The sequence below is a fragment of the Macaca nemestrina genome, chromosome 5 (assembly GCF_043159975.1).
Source record: "Macaca nemestrina isolate mMacNem1 chromosome 5, mMacNem.hap1, whole genome shotgun sequence".
NCBI classification, from domain to species: domain Eukaryota; kingdom Metazoa; phylum Chordata; class Mammalia; order Primates; family Cercopithecidae; genus Macaca; species Macaca nemestrina.
In genome coordinates, this window is record NC_092129.1 from 17551814 (window position 1) to 17568385 (window position 16572).

Below are 16572 nucleotides of genomic sequence, written 5' to 3' on the forward strand. Positions count from 1 at the left end.
TATGTTGTCTAGGCTGGTCTGGAACTCCAGTCTCAGGAGATCCTCCCACGAAGGCCTTCCAAAGCACTGGAATGACTGGCATGAGCCATGGTGTTTTCTTATTGACTTTGTTGAAGTGACCATATATACTTGGGTTTGTTTCTGGGCTCTCTATTCTGTTCCATTGGTGTATGTGTCTGTATGTCAGTAATATACAGTAAGATTTTCTTAACAAAACAATCAGTACTGATACATAATCACTCTAATTTAATTAATGAAGTTCTACATCTGTCATGATAAAGTAAGATTCTATTGAATCCTACCACCCTGCAGATAATTAGCATAAACTCAGTAGTAAATCCAAGGAAACAACTATAGAATAAGTGGAACAGTGCATAAAATTAGAGGTATCTTGGAGCACAGTGAACACTCGAAAGAATTTATGGCATAGATGAATTACTCATTTTTATTATTTTTACCTTCTGATCAGAATAAAGTTAGCTCTATGAGTGGCAGTTAAAACTCGACAGAGACATCTGCAAGTTTCTCTGGCTGGCAGAATCACAGGACAAAATTAAGAGCAATTGTAACCAATTGAAATCAAGGGGAAAACTCCGTAAAGGTGAATCAGAGATAGGAAAATATCCTAATTGTGTGTAAAAATCTGCCCCAAATATTTGACTCAACTCTGAAACACACATGCAATTAAGACACAAACAACCGAGATAAGGGAGTAAAATAATTGATTTTAGATTTGAACTACCACCAGGAGACAGAATTTGAAGCTTGAGTTCAATCAAGTTAAGTTAATTGCCTGCTTCAAGAAAAAAAACATTACTCCTTTTTTTTTTGTGTACTTTATGTTCTAGGGTACATGTGCACAACATGCAGGTTTGTTACATATGTATACATGTGCCATGTTGGGGTGCTGCACCCATTAACTCGTCATTTACATTAGGTATATCTCCTAATGCTATCCCTCCCTCCTCCCCCTACCCCACAACAGGCTCTGGTATGTGATGTTCTCCTTCCTGTGTCCAAGTGATCTCATTGTTCAATTTCCACCTATGAGTGAGAACATGCGGTGTTTGGTTTTCTGTTCTTGCGATAGTTTACTGAGAATGATGGTTTCCAGCTGCATCCATGTCCCTACAAAGGACATGAACTCATCCTTTTTATGGCTGTATAGTATTCCATGGTGTATATGTGCCACATTTTCTTAATCCAGTCTGTCATTGATGGACATGTGGGTTGTTTCCAAGTCTTTGCTATTGTGAATAGTGCCACAATAAACATACGTGTGCATGTGTCTTTATAGCAACATGATTTATAATCCTTGGCTGGGTCAAATGGTATTTCTAATTCTAGATACTTGTGGAATTGCCACACTGTCTTCCACAATGGTTGAACTAGTTTACAGTCCCACCAACAGTGCAAAAGTGTTCCTATTTCTCCATATCCTCTCCAGCACCTGTTGTTTCCTGACTTTGTAATGATCACCATTCTAACTGGTGTGAGATGGTGTCTCATTGTGGTTTTGATTTGCATTTCTCTGATGGCTAGTGATAATGAGCATTTTTTCATGTTTCTGTTGGCTGCATAAATGTCTTCTTTTGAGAAGTGTCTGTTCATATCCTTTGCCCACTTTTTGATGGGGCTGTTTGTTTTTTTCTTGTAAATTTGTTTGAGTTCTTTGTAGATTCTGGATATTAGCCCTTTATCAGATGAGTACATTGCAAAAAGTTTCTCCCTTTCTGTAAGTTCCCTGTTCACTGTGATGGTGGTTTCTTTTGCTGTGCAGAAGCTCTTTAGTTTAATGAGATCCCATTTGTCAATTTTGGCTTTTGTTGCCATTGCTTTTGGTGTTTTAGACATGAAGTCCTTGCCCATGCCTATGTCCTGGATGGTATTGCCTAGGTTTTCTTCTAGGATTTTTATGGTATTAGGTCTAACATGTAAGTCTTTAAAGGAATAAAACAATACATAGACACCACAACATAGCATTCACAATTTCTAAACATTTGAAGAATCAGAAAAATATGTGACAAATTCTCATGAAAAAAAAGAGAAGTGTAAAGACCAATCTTGAAATGACACATTGAAATTAGAAAACAAGGATTTATAAATAGCTATTATAAATATACTTAAGAGCATAAAGTCAAATATGTCTATAATGAATGAAAATGTTGGAAACATCAAAATAAAAATTCAAAATATAAACATTTTAAAACTGCAAATATAATATGTAAAATAAAATAGTCACTGGGTGGGCTTCCTAGCAAAAGAGAGATAGCAGAAGAAAAATTAATAACCATGAAGATATCCTGTAGAAATTATTTATGTAAATGAGATAAAGCAATGGAAACTAACAGTTTCAGGGACATGGGAGACAATTATACATGGTCTAACATATGTCTTACTGAAATCTAAGAAAGAGAAAAGAGGGAGAATACGACAAAGAGATTTTAGAGTAAAATAGTCAACAATTTTCAAAATTGTAAATTGTTAAATCTAGAGACTCAAGAAGCTCAGAAAATTCCAAACAGGATAAATAAAATAAAGCTACACCTCAGCATGTCAAAGTAAAACTGTTAAAAGCCATTGGTAAAAATCAAATTTTAAAAGCAGCCAGAGAAAAAATGACCTGTTACATACAGTGAAAAATATTCAAATGATGGCTACATTTTCATTAAAAAATTATAAATCCAGAAGACTATGGAAAATGTTTAAAGTGCTGAAGGGAACAACTGCCAACCCTGAATTCTATTCCAGCAAAAATATTCTTTAAGAATGAAAGCTATACTAAGAGGAAATCCTGCTTCCAAAAAAATCGAGTAGATATGCTTTTCCCCATTCCTCCAACTAAATATGACTAAAAATTTGGGACATTGTGTGAGTGTGTGTGTGTGTGTGTGTGTGTGTAACTGTCTCTCTCTCTTTCTGTCTCTATATATACACACACACGTAAAATATACATAAGAAGGCTTATCATATATTATATATAAGAAAGATTGATATATATTACTTATATTATATAGGCTTTAACAGATGAAGAAAAGTCAGACTGGCTAGATGGCTAGGGACTTCAGGACCCAAGGAATGAGGTATGATGATGAGATATCTGGGATTCTTTCTTTTTTTTTTTTTTGCCACATATATCCTAGACATGGAGTGGAAGAACCTGGCAACCCAGAAACATCAAGGGAAATAAACCAAAAAGCCCCAGCAAATGGCTGCTTTCTGTAGCCAAGGACCAGAAAATGGGCAACCTATCAAGACAAAGAACTCTTAGACAATAACCTCTCTATTCCTAACAATGCGAGGGATAAAACTGTGACCTCCTGACATACCAACCGACCTCAAGAGGAAAGACCTAGAGAAGAGCCTAGACTCACTTTTCCCAGGCACTAGAGTCAACAACAAATTGTTACTTTTACCTTTCCAAGACAGTTTAAAAAACTCAAAACACTTTAGTCCCTTTTACGTTCTGCAGCCTTTTGTGCTTGTGATCATGCATTTGAGTTATATATACATTTTAAACCTCAAGAGATATTATTATTGTTGTGGAGCATAAATGCTCATTGAGTTTTACCCATGTATTTACATTTTCATGAATTTTTATAATTGTCTGTTTTTCTGTGGTCTCAATGGAGATTATTTCCTTTAATCTGAAGTCTCCTCTTAGTATTTCCTTCAGCATGTGTCTTCTGCTGATGAATTATTTCACTTATCTTCACGTTTGATGTTTTTCACTGGGTACAAAATTATTGGTTGGCTGTAATTTTCTTTTAATACTGGAAAAATATCATTCTCTTGTTTTCTAGCTGTGTCACTTCTTTTGAAACGTCAACAATCAATATTGTTATTGGTCCGTTTATGGTGATATAGAATTCATTTGGGGGAACGGAGCTGATTTTAAGACATTTCTCTACCTTTGGTTTTTATCAGTGTGACCATGATGTGCTTAGACGTGGCAGTTAATGCTTGAGGGTCACAGAGCTTCTTGAAATCTGCAGCTTGGAATTAGAGAAAATTCTTATGCAGATTATTTTCCAGTATTCTTTTCCTACATTTTCTGTATTCTCTTCTTTTGCTTCTGATAATGTATTTGCATTTATCTTTTCACTCTAACTGTAGTTCACATGTGTTTTCTGCTCATGTTTATTTTTCATTCTTTCTTGTCTTCATCCGTTGGTCTGGATGTTTCCTAGTAACTTATCTTCTAGTTTACTAATCCCTTCTTTTTCTGTGTCTAACATACTGTTAGTCTATCTATTGATTTTATAGTTTCAGATACAGATTTTTTCAGTTTTAAAATTTTCATTTGATTTATATATATGTATATATTCAATTTGGGGCTAAATTATACATCTTTTTTTTTTTGACTTATTAGTTATTTTAAAATCCATGTATCTAACTCTAATGTCATCCCTGCGCACAGTCTGTCTGTTGCCTGGTTTTCTCTGGGTCTTCCTTATTTTGTTCTGTGTATATTTCATCCTAGATGTACATTCAAGTGCATTACAGATATTTTGTTTAAAAAATTATACAGGCTTTGAGGTTAGAGATTATCTTGAATCAGTTTAAGAAGTGAGATAATTGTGTACTGTGTTGTAAGCTCTGTGAAGATTGATTTATTTCCAGTCTGCTCCCACTCTATTATAGACTTTTAGAGGTCTTAACTGAAGGTCTAAGGTATTTACAAAGGAAGACTTCTCTTCTTTGGCCCAGTCAAATGACATTACTTTTTCCCTCCCCAGTCCAGTAAAATGCCAAAATCTCTGCTTGGCTTTTTGGTATCTCAGTAGTCATTTTTCTCTTGGTTTATTCCCTTCTCAGTTCTCTGAAGCTTTGGTTTAAGAAATTGGGTGAAGAAATTAGGAAGAAAAGGCATACCAAATATGAGACTCACTTCTCTGTGGTTCCTTTGTTCTCCAGGATTTGCCTGCTTTGATAGCTCTTAATTGGAGTTTTTGTTTCCATAACCATGTGGGACTGCTTAAAGCTTCAGGTTGTTACTGTTCTGGAGAGAAAGAAGAGATGAAAAATCTGCCCATCCCCCTCAATACATTTTTCTTCTCCTAGTGTTACTGACCTCTCAGGTTGGGCTGTCTTTTTTGATGGCTAATGTTTGCAACAACCATGGATGTTGTGTTGTCATTTTTGTTGTTTTCTATCCAGCTTTTATAGGTTTTCTTGTTCAGGGAATTGGTTTGATAAAAACTACTCTGTCACATTGAAAAACAGAAGTCTTGGAGCCGATGCACTTAACAAAATCAATGCAATGGAAAAAATTATGGGAGGCTGATTTACAAAAACAAAATTATATGAAAAGAAACAGTGAGTTTTCTTTGACCCCAAGCAATATAGCCAAAAGGTTAACAGTGTCAACATAAGTAACTGTTGAAGTCAGAGAAAAGAAATATACCTGCTAGGCTCATGGACTAAAAAATTAAGTTTTCAAACCTGGACACTAAAATGGGGAGAGGCTGTTAAAAATCATATAATGAGAGAAATATCTGAGTGCACAGAGCATGTTTGGTCTGGATGAAAGTAGGTATGAATGGGGGTTGAGATGGAATTAAAGAAGACTTCAAGTATTTGATGATTTCAATGGGGAAAGTAGAAATAATCTGAATTGATCTGGATAGCTAGAAAATTTCAGAAAATATTAAATTGGTGCAAAAGTAATTGCTGTTAATGGCCAAACTGCAGTTACTTTTGCGCCAACCTAATAGATATTGCCTAAATCAAAAAAATAAAACTTTTAACCATTAAGGCTATCCAACACAGCCCTGGGGTCTTCCAGAAAGTGTTAAGTCACTTTTAATACTTAAGGTTACATGAGTTGATCACATACATCGATGTTATAAAAGAAATTTCTCAATTAGGAGGTGAGTTGCATTATGATAGAAAGACAACAATTATTATTATTTTATTGAGAGTGAATTTTATACCTGGTGCTATGTAAGCATCATAAATTAAATACATATTTAATACTTCTGAGTACAATACTTCTTGAATACTTACACATTTAGGAATTAGATGTAATTTTTATTCTCACTTTACAAATGAGGAAACTGAGGTAGAGAGGATAAATAATTGGTCTAGTGTCAAGCAGCTAGTAAAGGGAAGAGGTGCTACTGGAACCCAGGTAACCTATCTGCTGAGACTGCACTTTTAGGCATCACATTATACTATCCAAGTTAAGATTGGTTAACTTTATAAGCTCTTAATTATCCTTAAATAGATGGAGTATAAACAACAACAGTCATATTAACAATGTGTAGTTTATTTGTTTACTCTTAGAATAATGTTGCAAATAAAATAGTTACAGATTCTATGTTATTTACTATGTGCTTTGTTTAACAAATCAATATAAAAAACAAAGGCTATGCCCTAACAAAGTTTCTTTTCTAAAGAATTTATACATAAAAGCATATAAGCTACTATAGTGATACATAAAATTTGCCAATCTGTATGTGCATGTGTGTGTATATAAAATAAATTTACCATGCAGGTAGCCATTTCATGTTTTAATATACCCTTGGACCTAATTAAAGTAATGAACTTGATGGAACTTGGAAATGCTATTTATTACCATTTTAATACCTACCTTGACTATCCTGGCTGACTCTTTAAAATAATTTTTAAAAGCACACTTTTAGAACTTGCTAGGCAAATGGTTCTAAGTTTCTGTTTGTTATCCAAGTTATCATTTCCATAACCTTTGTCAGAATGTTCTCTCTTATTTACAACCGAAATCCTGCAATAGAAACCAAAACCTATATGCCTCTATTATTATAACAAATAAAGGCAAGTTTCATCCGTTATGTGTTTGGACCTATTTGACACCATCCAGTTAACAAAAATTAACCTTTTCCTAAAGATGTCTTTATAATAAATTTTTGTTCAATTTCTCGTATGTTGAAGAATCAATCTTTAATTTTGCCTCTCATGATTAATATGAGGACCCACAATAGAAGGTAACTGAAAGTAGGCATTAAGTTTACTATATTTGAAAGGTTAGCAAAATAACATTAAAAAGTGCTATTCTACCTCATTGTGATTATGACAGCTGACCTCCTTAATTAACTCTGTAGCCACATTTCAAATTTTCTCAGAACCCTTGATACCATTGTTTCAGGGTTTGTTTTAAAGCCTATTTTTCTCTTTCATTTAAAAAAAAACTTCAAAGGAGTCTGGTGTTTCAGAAAACTGTCAAGATGTGTTGAAGCATATTTAAAAGAATGCATAGTTTCATGAATTGGCATTGCTTGTGCACATTATTATTTCTTCAGGTTTTTCACTACATATAAAGAAGGGTAAGAAGTCTGTGTGGGGGAAATATTATGCTTGTCACAGGGCAAAGGGGATCATCCAGTATCTTTGACTTTTCTCCAGAAGAAATTAAGAGAAGAATTCATCAAATGTTAATGTTAAGAACTCAGAAACTCTGGAATGTTTGTCCAGAGTCCCAGGCCTCAGAGCAAATGCTCTTATGCTGCTGGGCTCCAGGGAAAGATTTCAGCCAAAGTCAATATGCACAGAAACTCCATCTGACTGAGACTGTGGAAACAGCTGTAACCACTTAGCTGGAAAACCACCTTAGATTCCTCTCCCAGAATATGCTGATGACATGGGAGATGGGGAGCAGGAAAGCACTGTCAGGATCTCTCTTCAGCTGTGGTCAGAAAAAAAATATTTTCTTTCCCTGAAAGCTGTAAATAGCTTTCAGGTTTATCTCTGGTCATAATAAACCACCATCACCCCCCTAAATTTTTTTTGCCCTTAATTTTGCCCATGTCTCTTCCTTTCTTTGTATATTAACCAGTATTTGATTTAAGTCATCTTTTATGTGAAATTTTTAAAAAGATCCACTTGATGTTAGATACATCTTCTAAATGTGACTGGATGGGATTCACGTTAGTATTAGCGATCAACATGGTCAGTGAGTGTTTAATTCTGATAAGTTTTCAATTTGTGAAAATATACATAATTCTTTGGTTTGATATTTTATTTGCCTCTTATTGTTCTTCATGGTACTTTTTTGCATGATTCTTAGAAGAAAATAAAAAATGCTACCAGAAACAACAAATAAATGGTTTTTTCAACTTTACTGAGGTATGACTGACAATTAAAAATTGCATATATTCAAGTTGTATAAATTTATTATTTGATTTATGTATACACTGTATGTATACATACATTGTTAAATATTCCAGAGTCAAATATTCTACACTCAAGCTACTTAACACATTCATGATCTCACATAGGTACTTTTTTACCTGGTAAGAGCACTGAAGATCTACCCTCTTAGCAAATTTCACATATGCAATACGATACATGATTGTTAACTATAGCCACATTGTTGTACATTAGATCCCCAGAACTTATTTATCCTAAATAACCAAAACTTTGTACCTCTTGATCAGCATCTCCCCATATCTCCCTTTCTCCAGCCCCTAGTAACCATCATTCTACTTTGTTTCTATGAATTTGACATTTTTAAAGCTTCATGAGTTCAATTACATATGGTATCTAAAACAATAACAAATAGATTTTCACCCAGTTTGGGGAAATTGATTTTTGACCTTGTAATCATGGATTAAAAAACTATCACTAGACTAAGGCAGGGAAGAAACCTCAGAAATTGGGACAACTGAAAGGAAATAGGAAGCCAAAAATTGCATTATTTTGCTTCTGAACATTCTGTATAAGACATTACATAACCAAGGTATGGAATATTGACAGTCAGATATTGATCTAGACCAAAACAAGTGAAATATATTTATATGTGTGTGTATGTGTATAAAAGTTATTTTGTCTGTTTTAATACCTGTTTGATTATTTAAATTCCATAATTATTTCATAATTTTGAGATGAATTCAGTTCTGGGGTCAAGTGTTAACATACAACATGGATTATTAAAATATATCAGCTAAATTTTAAGTATAATTTTAAAAATGGCTCACATTATTGCACACTCTACTTGGAAAGTAATGAGTAGCATCCTAAAATGATTATACTTCAAAAAGTGTGAGGTGAATTCCATTCATTTTTTCAAGTGTTCACTGTGTTGCAATTGACTCCAAAAATGTTGACCTCAGCAACTAGAAAACTATATGGACTGCTTTTGGGGAACTGAGTTGCTTTGGAAATTTCTGAGGAGCCCTCAAATGTCTCAAATGAGATAAGATAAGTATATCTTTGATTCAAGGGAAGACATAACTTACAGATCTAGGGGGAAGAAATAAGGTAGAAGTAGATAATGACTGAGTCTGCCTGGGGAATTAATTCAAGGTACTTAGCCAAGACATAAGAATGAATCACTAGGGGAAAAAAGTGTGTCAGGAGCTTTCCCAGGAGTAAAATTATAGATTTCCCAAGGCTAGGCCACTTTCTGAAAGCTGCAAGTATTTACCCCAAGCTGTAGGACAATTGATAGGATATGGAGGTTCCAGCAGAAGACATCCAATTACTAATCTCCCAATCAACAGTGGAACGTAGCTACCCAGAGGAATGCAGGATAACACGGTGCTGGTGATCAAGCTCTGGCATCAAGGAGAAAAAAATACTGGCTCTACCCCTTATGTTTTTGTATTTTACTTTTTTTTAATTATTATTATACTTTTTAAGTTCTAGGGTACATTTGCACAACATGCAGGTTTGTTGCATATGTATACATGTGCCATGTTGGTGTGACTGCCTAACCAATATCTATTCCTCCATTCTTTCTTATTAAAAGAACCATAAATTTGATGACATTGGCAAGGTGCCTAGCTCAGTAACTACATTTCCCAGAATCCTTTGCAGAATGGTCAAGGCATGTGGGTGGAAGTTGATAAATTAGAACTTTGACAGCTTTGACGCTTAGCCGGCTGGTGCCTTTTTGCCTTTACTTTCCCTTCCTCTTATTCCTGCCTAGAAGATGGATGCAATGATTGAAACTTCAAGCCATTTTTTAAATATGAGATCGTGGATCACAACTGCATCTGGAAGGAGATAGAGTCGCTGTGAACACAGCGGAACTTCTGCACCAACCTGAGATCATGTTTTGGACCTCCTGTTACATGCAAAAATCCCATCATTATTTAATTGCCAGTATTAGTAGCATTATTTTTTATTATACTTTAAGTTCTAGGGTACATGTGCACAACGTGCAGGTTTGTAACATATGTATACATGTGCCATATTGGTGTGCTGCATCTGTTAACTCGTCATTTACATTAGGTATATCTCATAATGCTATCCCTCCCCTCTCCCCCAACCCCACAACAGGCCCTGGTGTCTGATGTTCCCCACCTTGTGTCCAAGTGTTCTCATTGTTCAATTTCCACCTATGAGTGAGAACATGCGGTGTTTGGTTTTCTGTCCTTGTGATAGTTGGTTCAGAATGATGGTTTCTAGCTTCATCCATGTCCCCACAAAGGACATGAACTCATCCTTTTTATGGCTGCATAGTATTCCATGGTGGATATGTGCCACATTTTCTTAATCCAGTCTATCATTGATGGACATTTGGTTTGGTTCCAAGTCTTTGCTATTGTGAATAGTGCCACAATAAACATAAGTGTGCATGTGTCTTTATAGCAGCATGATTTATAATCCTTTGGGTATATACCCAGTAATGGGATGACTGGGTCAAATGGTATTTCTAGTTCTAGATCCTTGAAGAATTGCCACACTGTCTTCCACAATGGTTGAACTAGTTTACAGTCCCACCAACAGTGTAAAAGTGTTCCTATTTCTCCACATCCTCTCCAGCACCTGTTGTTTCCTGACTTTGTAATGATCACCATTCTAACTGGTGTGAGATGGTATCTCATTGTGGTTTTGATTTGCATTTCTCTGATGGCCAGTGATGATGAGCATTTTTTCATGTTTCTGTTGGCTGCATAAATGTCTTCTTTTGAGAATTGTCTGTTCATATCCTTCGCCCACTTTTTGATGGGGTTGTTGGTTTTTTTCTTGTAAAATTGTTTGAGTTATTTGTAGATTCTGGATATTAACCCTTTGTCAGATGAGTAGATTGCAAAAAATTTCTCCCATTCTGTAGCTTGTCTGTGATTTTTGACAAGATATGTGACCTCTCTAAGCCTTAATTCCTTCGTCTTTAAAATGCTGTTATGAGAACTAAATGAGGTTATATCTGTAAACTGCATATCACAATGCTTGTCACAAAATAAATATTAATAAGTGCTTCTGTATTATCATCAACCCTCGAAGATACATCCGAGTAGGAATGATATTTCAATGGTCAGAGCCACAGAAAGCCAGGCAGAGTAGAGAGCACACACATTTTCTTTAAATTGCATGAAAAAGAACAGCTGCTTCCCACATGGAAATCAAATATTTGGAAATTTTTATGTTATTGCTTTTTATAAGTCTACTGAGTTGTCACCCAAAAAGGTTAAAATGCCTCTGAGGTGGATGTCATGGTTTTTCACTTCCTGTATAAATTGTGAATGAATGTATGTAAAAAAGAATTCCTTTAAAACAACAGAAATGCAGTTATAATATTCTTATCAAAGTAGTTGTTGAAGTACGAATTTCATAATTATAATTAAGTAGCAATATGAATACAGACCAGAAGGTGAGATTAAAAGTGGCAACAATTGGAATAGTATAGAATTATAATTGTTTTCATTTCAAAATGTTTTATTATGCCATATTTTGTATTATAGATTTAACTACCTTATTGCTTTGTTGATTTTATAGATCTATAATTTATACATTAATGCATATATACTTCTATATACAATTATGTACAGAGCAAAACGTCTGAGTGGCTATATGCCAAAATATGAAGAGTAATTATGCCTTGCTGATTACGGATATTTTTCATTTAATCGTATTTTCAAAATTTTCAATGGTTATTTGTAATATAAATTTATCAAAATTAACAGCTGTACTTGAAAATGATCAAAATAAGATATACTCATGGCTGATCTGATCTTATTTTTAAATGGCAAAATATTGAGATCCCAGTCAAACCTTCACAGATGAAGTTTTATTTCTCAGAGTAAAGTGATTTAGGTTTTTTCCTTTGAGATGGGAAAAGAAGTCCAGTTAGGTGCTTGTTTGCAATATATTGGTAAAGGCTACTAATTACGTATAGCCTTTTTTAAATACCTATTTATCCATTTATTCATGTTCAGTAGGAATTAAAAGTGGCCTCCAAAAGTGGCATAAGTAAATTAATGACAATGTTAAATAAGAAAATGGAATCAATTAATTAAATGCTGACCCATTTGGTGTGATTTAAGTTCTTCTGATTGTTACTTCATTTCAAATCAGAAAATTTCTAACTTTCTTAAAACATAATTTAATAACTAAACATTAAATTATTTGACCAAGCCAGTGTTACTCAATGGAACCTGTTATTCTATTGAAAAGCAGGTCTGAATGGAATTTCACATTCTATAACATTCTTGCATAATCTGAGTAAGTTTCACTGGTTCCTATCAAACTTGGTCTCGCCTCCATCTATAGATTATTAAGTAATCCCAGCCAATCTTTTGAGCACCATCGTGCAATTTCTAGGTAGAGCCAATTAATGGAAAGTATGCAACTATTGTGGTTCATGGATCCCAGGTGCATGTCTTGAAGCCATCTGCAAAGACATTCCTCTTTTCAAGATAAGAGTGAACCTCACAGAGCTTAAGTTTATCTGAAATTTCAGATAGTGGTGACTGTCTGAAAAACTTCAGCCTATCTACTACTTATGCTAAATAAAACTACATAGGCTTTAGTAACTGCCATCTGGTATAAATGTCTGTGAAAATACACATAATAATTTTTTAATGTCGGATTTTACTCAGAATGATTCCCCACATTACTTCTGCCTAGCAAGAAAACATCTAATTTAATGATTCATAAATTCCATGGAAATTTGTTATTCAATATATCTGAGAAAATGTACTACAAACCTGAAAAGCCTTAGCAAGAAGATGCTATCAATACTCTCTACACAGGCCCTGGGCATATTACAGCACTTTGAATATAGAAGCCAATGAGCATTGCATGAGATAACAAAACAGCAGGGACCATTATGTCCAAAGACAGTTTATCCTCATAAATTTTAGTGAGAGTCATGGATGCTAATTAAGGCCAATTCGCAAAGCCAAGTGTAGTTGTTCTTCATCCTCCACCTGATTCAGTACAGCTGTTTCCAAAGGGAAACTAGAGGCATGTAATTTGTTCTCTTACGATTTGGATTCTACTTCATTTATTTATGATAGATCTTTGGATTTAGAGGTTACATAACCACATGCTTATAATGGTACTCATTAATTGACCACATAATTTATCTATTTCTGACCACGCAAATAATTTTAGGGATGATTTCAATAAAAAATTTAAGAAATATCTTTTAATGCTATAAAATACAAGTACTCCAAATGCCTTAAATTGGATCATGCAGGAAACCATGGAAATCACATTATTTTGCATTTTGGCTTTGGAAACAAGCCGCACTTTGAGAACACTCAGGAAGAATTCGCAAAACTGATCCTGCCATAAACAATACAACACAAAGAGTTCTTTCCTGAGACTAAAATTGTTTGGCTAGGAGGAGGGAAGGATGGTGAAGAATACAGTTTAGGAAGTGATCTAGCTGAGAAAGGTGAGAAAAACACTGACAAGAAAGTGAGTGCTTTTGCTAATTGAACCTAAGAATAGAGTATTAGATAATGTGGGTTTATGAAAGACTGTATCTTACAAACAAATATTTTGGTTTCAGGATGATGTAAAGTTTGAATAATAACAGTAACTTTCCACTATTATTAAAACTACTCTCTTTCCGCAGTCGCAGCTGGATTAGAGTCAAAAATTCCAGAGCGGCAGGCCCAAGGAAGAAGAGTATGCAGAACTGAGGCATTTGGCTGCTTAAGAAATCAAGAGAGGCACACAAAAACAGGTTTGAATAGAAGTCCACATTCCAACAAACTCTTTTTTTCACTATCTCACGATCTTCTGTGGAGATTCAAAGACGTAGGATTTTTTTACTTAGTGCCTGTGAGGGGGAAAAAAAAAGGTAAAATAAGATAAAATTGAGAGCATTTTTTCTCAGAGCTTTAGCAAATTGATTTTTACTTTCTAGATGATATCTGTGGAGGTTACACACATATTACAATGAATACAATTTAATACCACTCAAAATTTTCTTGGTGAGTTTTTTTCAGAATCATATTCTGGATCTATTATAACCATACAGAGAAGACTTTTTTTTTTTTTTTCGCTTTTTCCATTTGCTATCTTTCTCACTTTCTTTTTCTCTTTCTATCTTTTTTTTTCTTTGTCTCTCTTTCTTTGACCATAGTGCTAAAGTATTCCTTTTTCTATCCTTTTGTTTAAATGAATTTTGGCTTTATGCAAAATTTAATCCCTTTCCTTTGACATGTGACTATTCATCACCAAAGAAAATTAAAAAGAAACACAAAGAAATGTTTTTCAGATATAAATGGAAATTCCACAAGCATAGTGAAGGCATCATAATGGTAATCCCTTATCCCCACCAAGCTGTGACAAAACTGAGTGAGATAGGTGTCTTCAGTAGTGGAGATGTGTTCAATATTTGATTCAATTCGTTTAAAGTCCAGTTTAGTAAATCTAGACATTAGGGATATACCGATGTTTCTTTTGACTCACCATCTACACATGGAAGGTTCATTCACCACACCTGTGGGTGTGAAGGAAATTAGACTCGAGTAACCTTCATTCTTTGTGCTTATGAGAGTTTGTTTTTATTATATAAAATATATTTAGAAAAAATCTAGAATGGGTACAAATGGAATTCTGTAAAAAATAACCAGGAAGATTATTGTTAGATGGCCAGTCAAGCCAAGTGGACAATTATAATCAGTGGGGGTGTGGCACTATGGCCATGCTCTGGACAGCTGGCTTTACAGGAAGTGAAGTGCAGTTGGTTGACAGCATACTCCATAGGAATTCAGTGGCAGCCCTTTTTCTTACTAGATACATTGGAACAAGTTCTCAAAATTCTCTGTGCCTTAATTTCTCCATCTATAAAATGACAACAATAATAAGACCTCATACATTCATTGTGAAGGCCTCACAAGATAATACACATGAAGCAATAGTGTTGGGCATTTATGTGCACTACATGCATATTACCTAGCATATCATTGCTATTATTTATAAATTCTTGATTATGCTTTTTTAGTTCAAAGGCAAAGAGATGTAAGAAATAGCTCAAATGGAAAGGTGTGGAAGAGTCATGTGACAGGAAGAATATTTCTCTGGTGATCCAGTAAATATACTTATTAAGGGTGATTCTTATTTTACCTTTTTGTTTTGTTTTGTTTCTCTGTTAGTGCCTTCTAGATGAGAACAAATATGTTTTGAAAACAACTGAAACCACAACGTAGAAAGCACATTTTCATGCTGAATAACAGAATATTTATGTATCTTTCATTTCAATATCTGAAAAAGTTTATTATTTTTAAGTATTTTCCTTGAAAAAAACATATTTCAAAAATATAGGGCTTTTTAACTTTTGATTTAGATGGTTTAGTATTTGTGGAATCTAAATGATTTGATGATGAATTCTGATACCTACAAGGTACAGATAGCTCCAAATGATGTCCAAAAGTAGAACTGTAATTCACATATACAACAGCAACTGCAACAATAATAACGATAGCTACCGTTAATTGAACCTCCATAATGTCCTATATACTGTTCTCTACACTTTACATGAAATATGTTATTTAATCTTCTCAGTAACCCTATGTGGTGGGTAGGTAACATTGTGTTCTATATGATAAGATAAGGGAACTTTGGCACAGAGAAACTCTGGAATTGGCCGAGATTACTTGGATGTAAGTGTCAGAGACTGGGTTTGAAACCGAGTGCATTCTCCAAGGAATGCATTTCCCAGTTCTCCCAAAATAGTTTTCTATGCACTATGCATACATTTTATACTTAGTGCCATATCTCTTTAAGTTAATTGAGGAAAATCAAACTATCTACTATTAAAGAAACAGGCTGATCATCTTTACTGCTCATGGGTTCAAATCACCTTGTTTATAATAGATCTGCTTCAGAAAACTACAGCAGAGGCGTCCGTCATTATAGTGAAGACATTCATGCTTGGAGGTGAAGAAATTGTTTCATGAAGTAAGAATCCTCTTTGCATACTTGATTATGGGCAACTTGTTTTATTGCACTTAGCAGATACTGCATTTTTGCAGACACAACTTTTATGGTAACCATGGCTGAGCAAGTCTGTTGACACTATTTTTACAACAGCATGTGTTTACTTCTTATCTTTGTGTCACACTTTGATAATTTATAAGATTTTCAATTTATTATTATTATTATATCTGTTATGGTGATCAGTGATCAATGACCTTTGATGATACTATTGTAATTGTTTCAGGGTGCCATGAACTATGCCCATATAAGACAGCAGATTTAATCAATAAATGTTGTTTGTGTTCTGTCTGCTTCACTGACAGGCTGCTTCCCTGTCTCTCTCCCTCTTTTGGGGCCTCCCTATTCTCTAATTTTAACAATATTAAAATTAGATCAATTAAGGAGGCCGGGTGCAGTGGCGCACGCCTATAA

At 34.4% G+C, this 16572-nt stretch overlaps 1 long non-coding RNA gene across 1 annotated transcript in view; it reads left to right on the forward strand.

The window, feature by feature from the left end:
* LOC105499724 (uncharacterized) overlaps positions 1 to 16330 on the forward strand; it is a 37065-nt gene extending 20735 nt beyond the window's left edge. Inside the window, exons 2-3 of the long non-coding RNA XR_011623025.1 lie at positions 13790 to 13900; positions 16039 to 16330. This is a non-coding gene — a long non-coding RNA (uncharacterized lncRNA). The remainder of the gene's footprint in view (positions 1 to 13789; positions 13901 to 16038) is intronic.
* Positions 16331 to 16572: the final 242 nt, after the last annotated feature.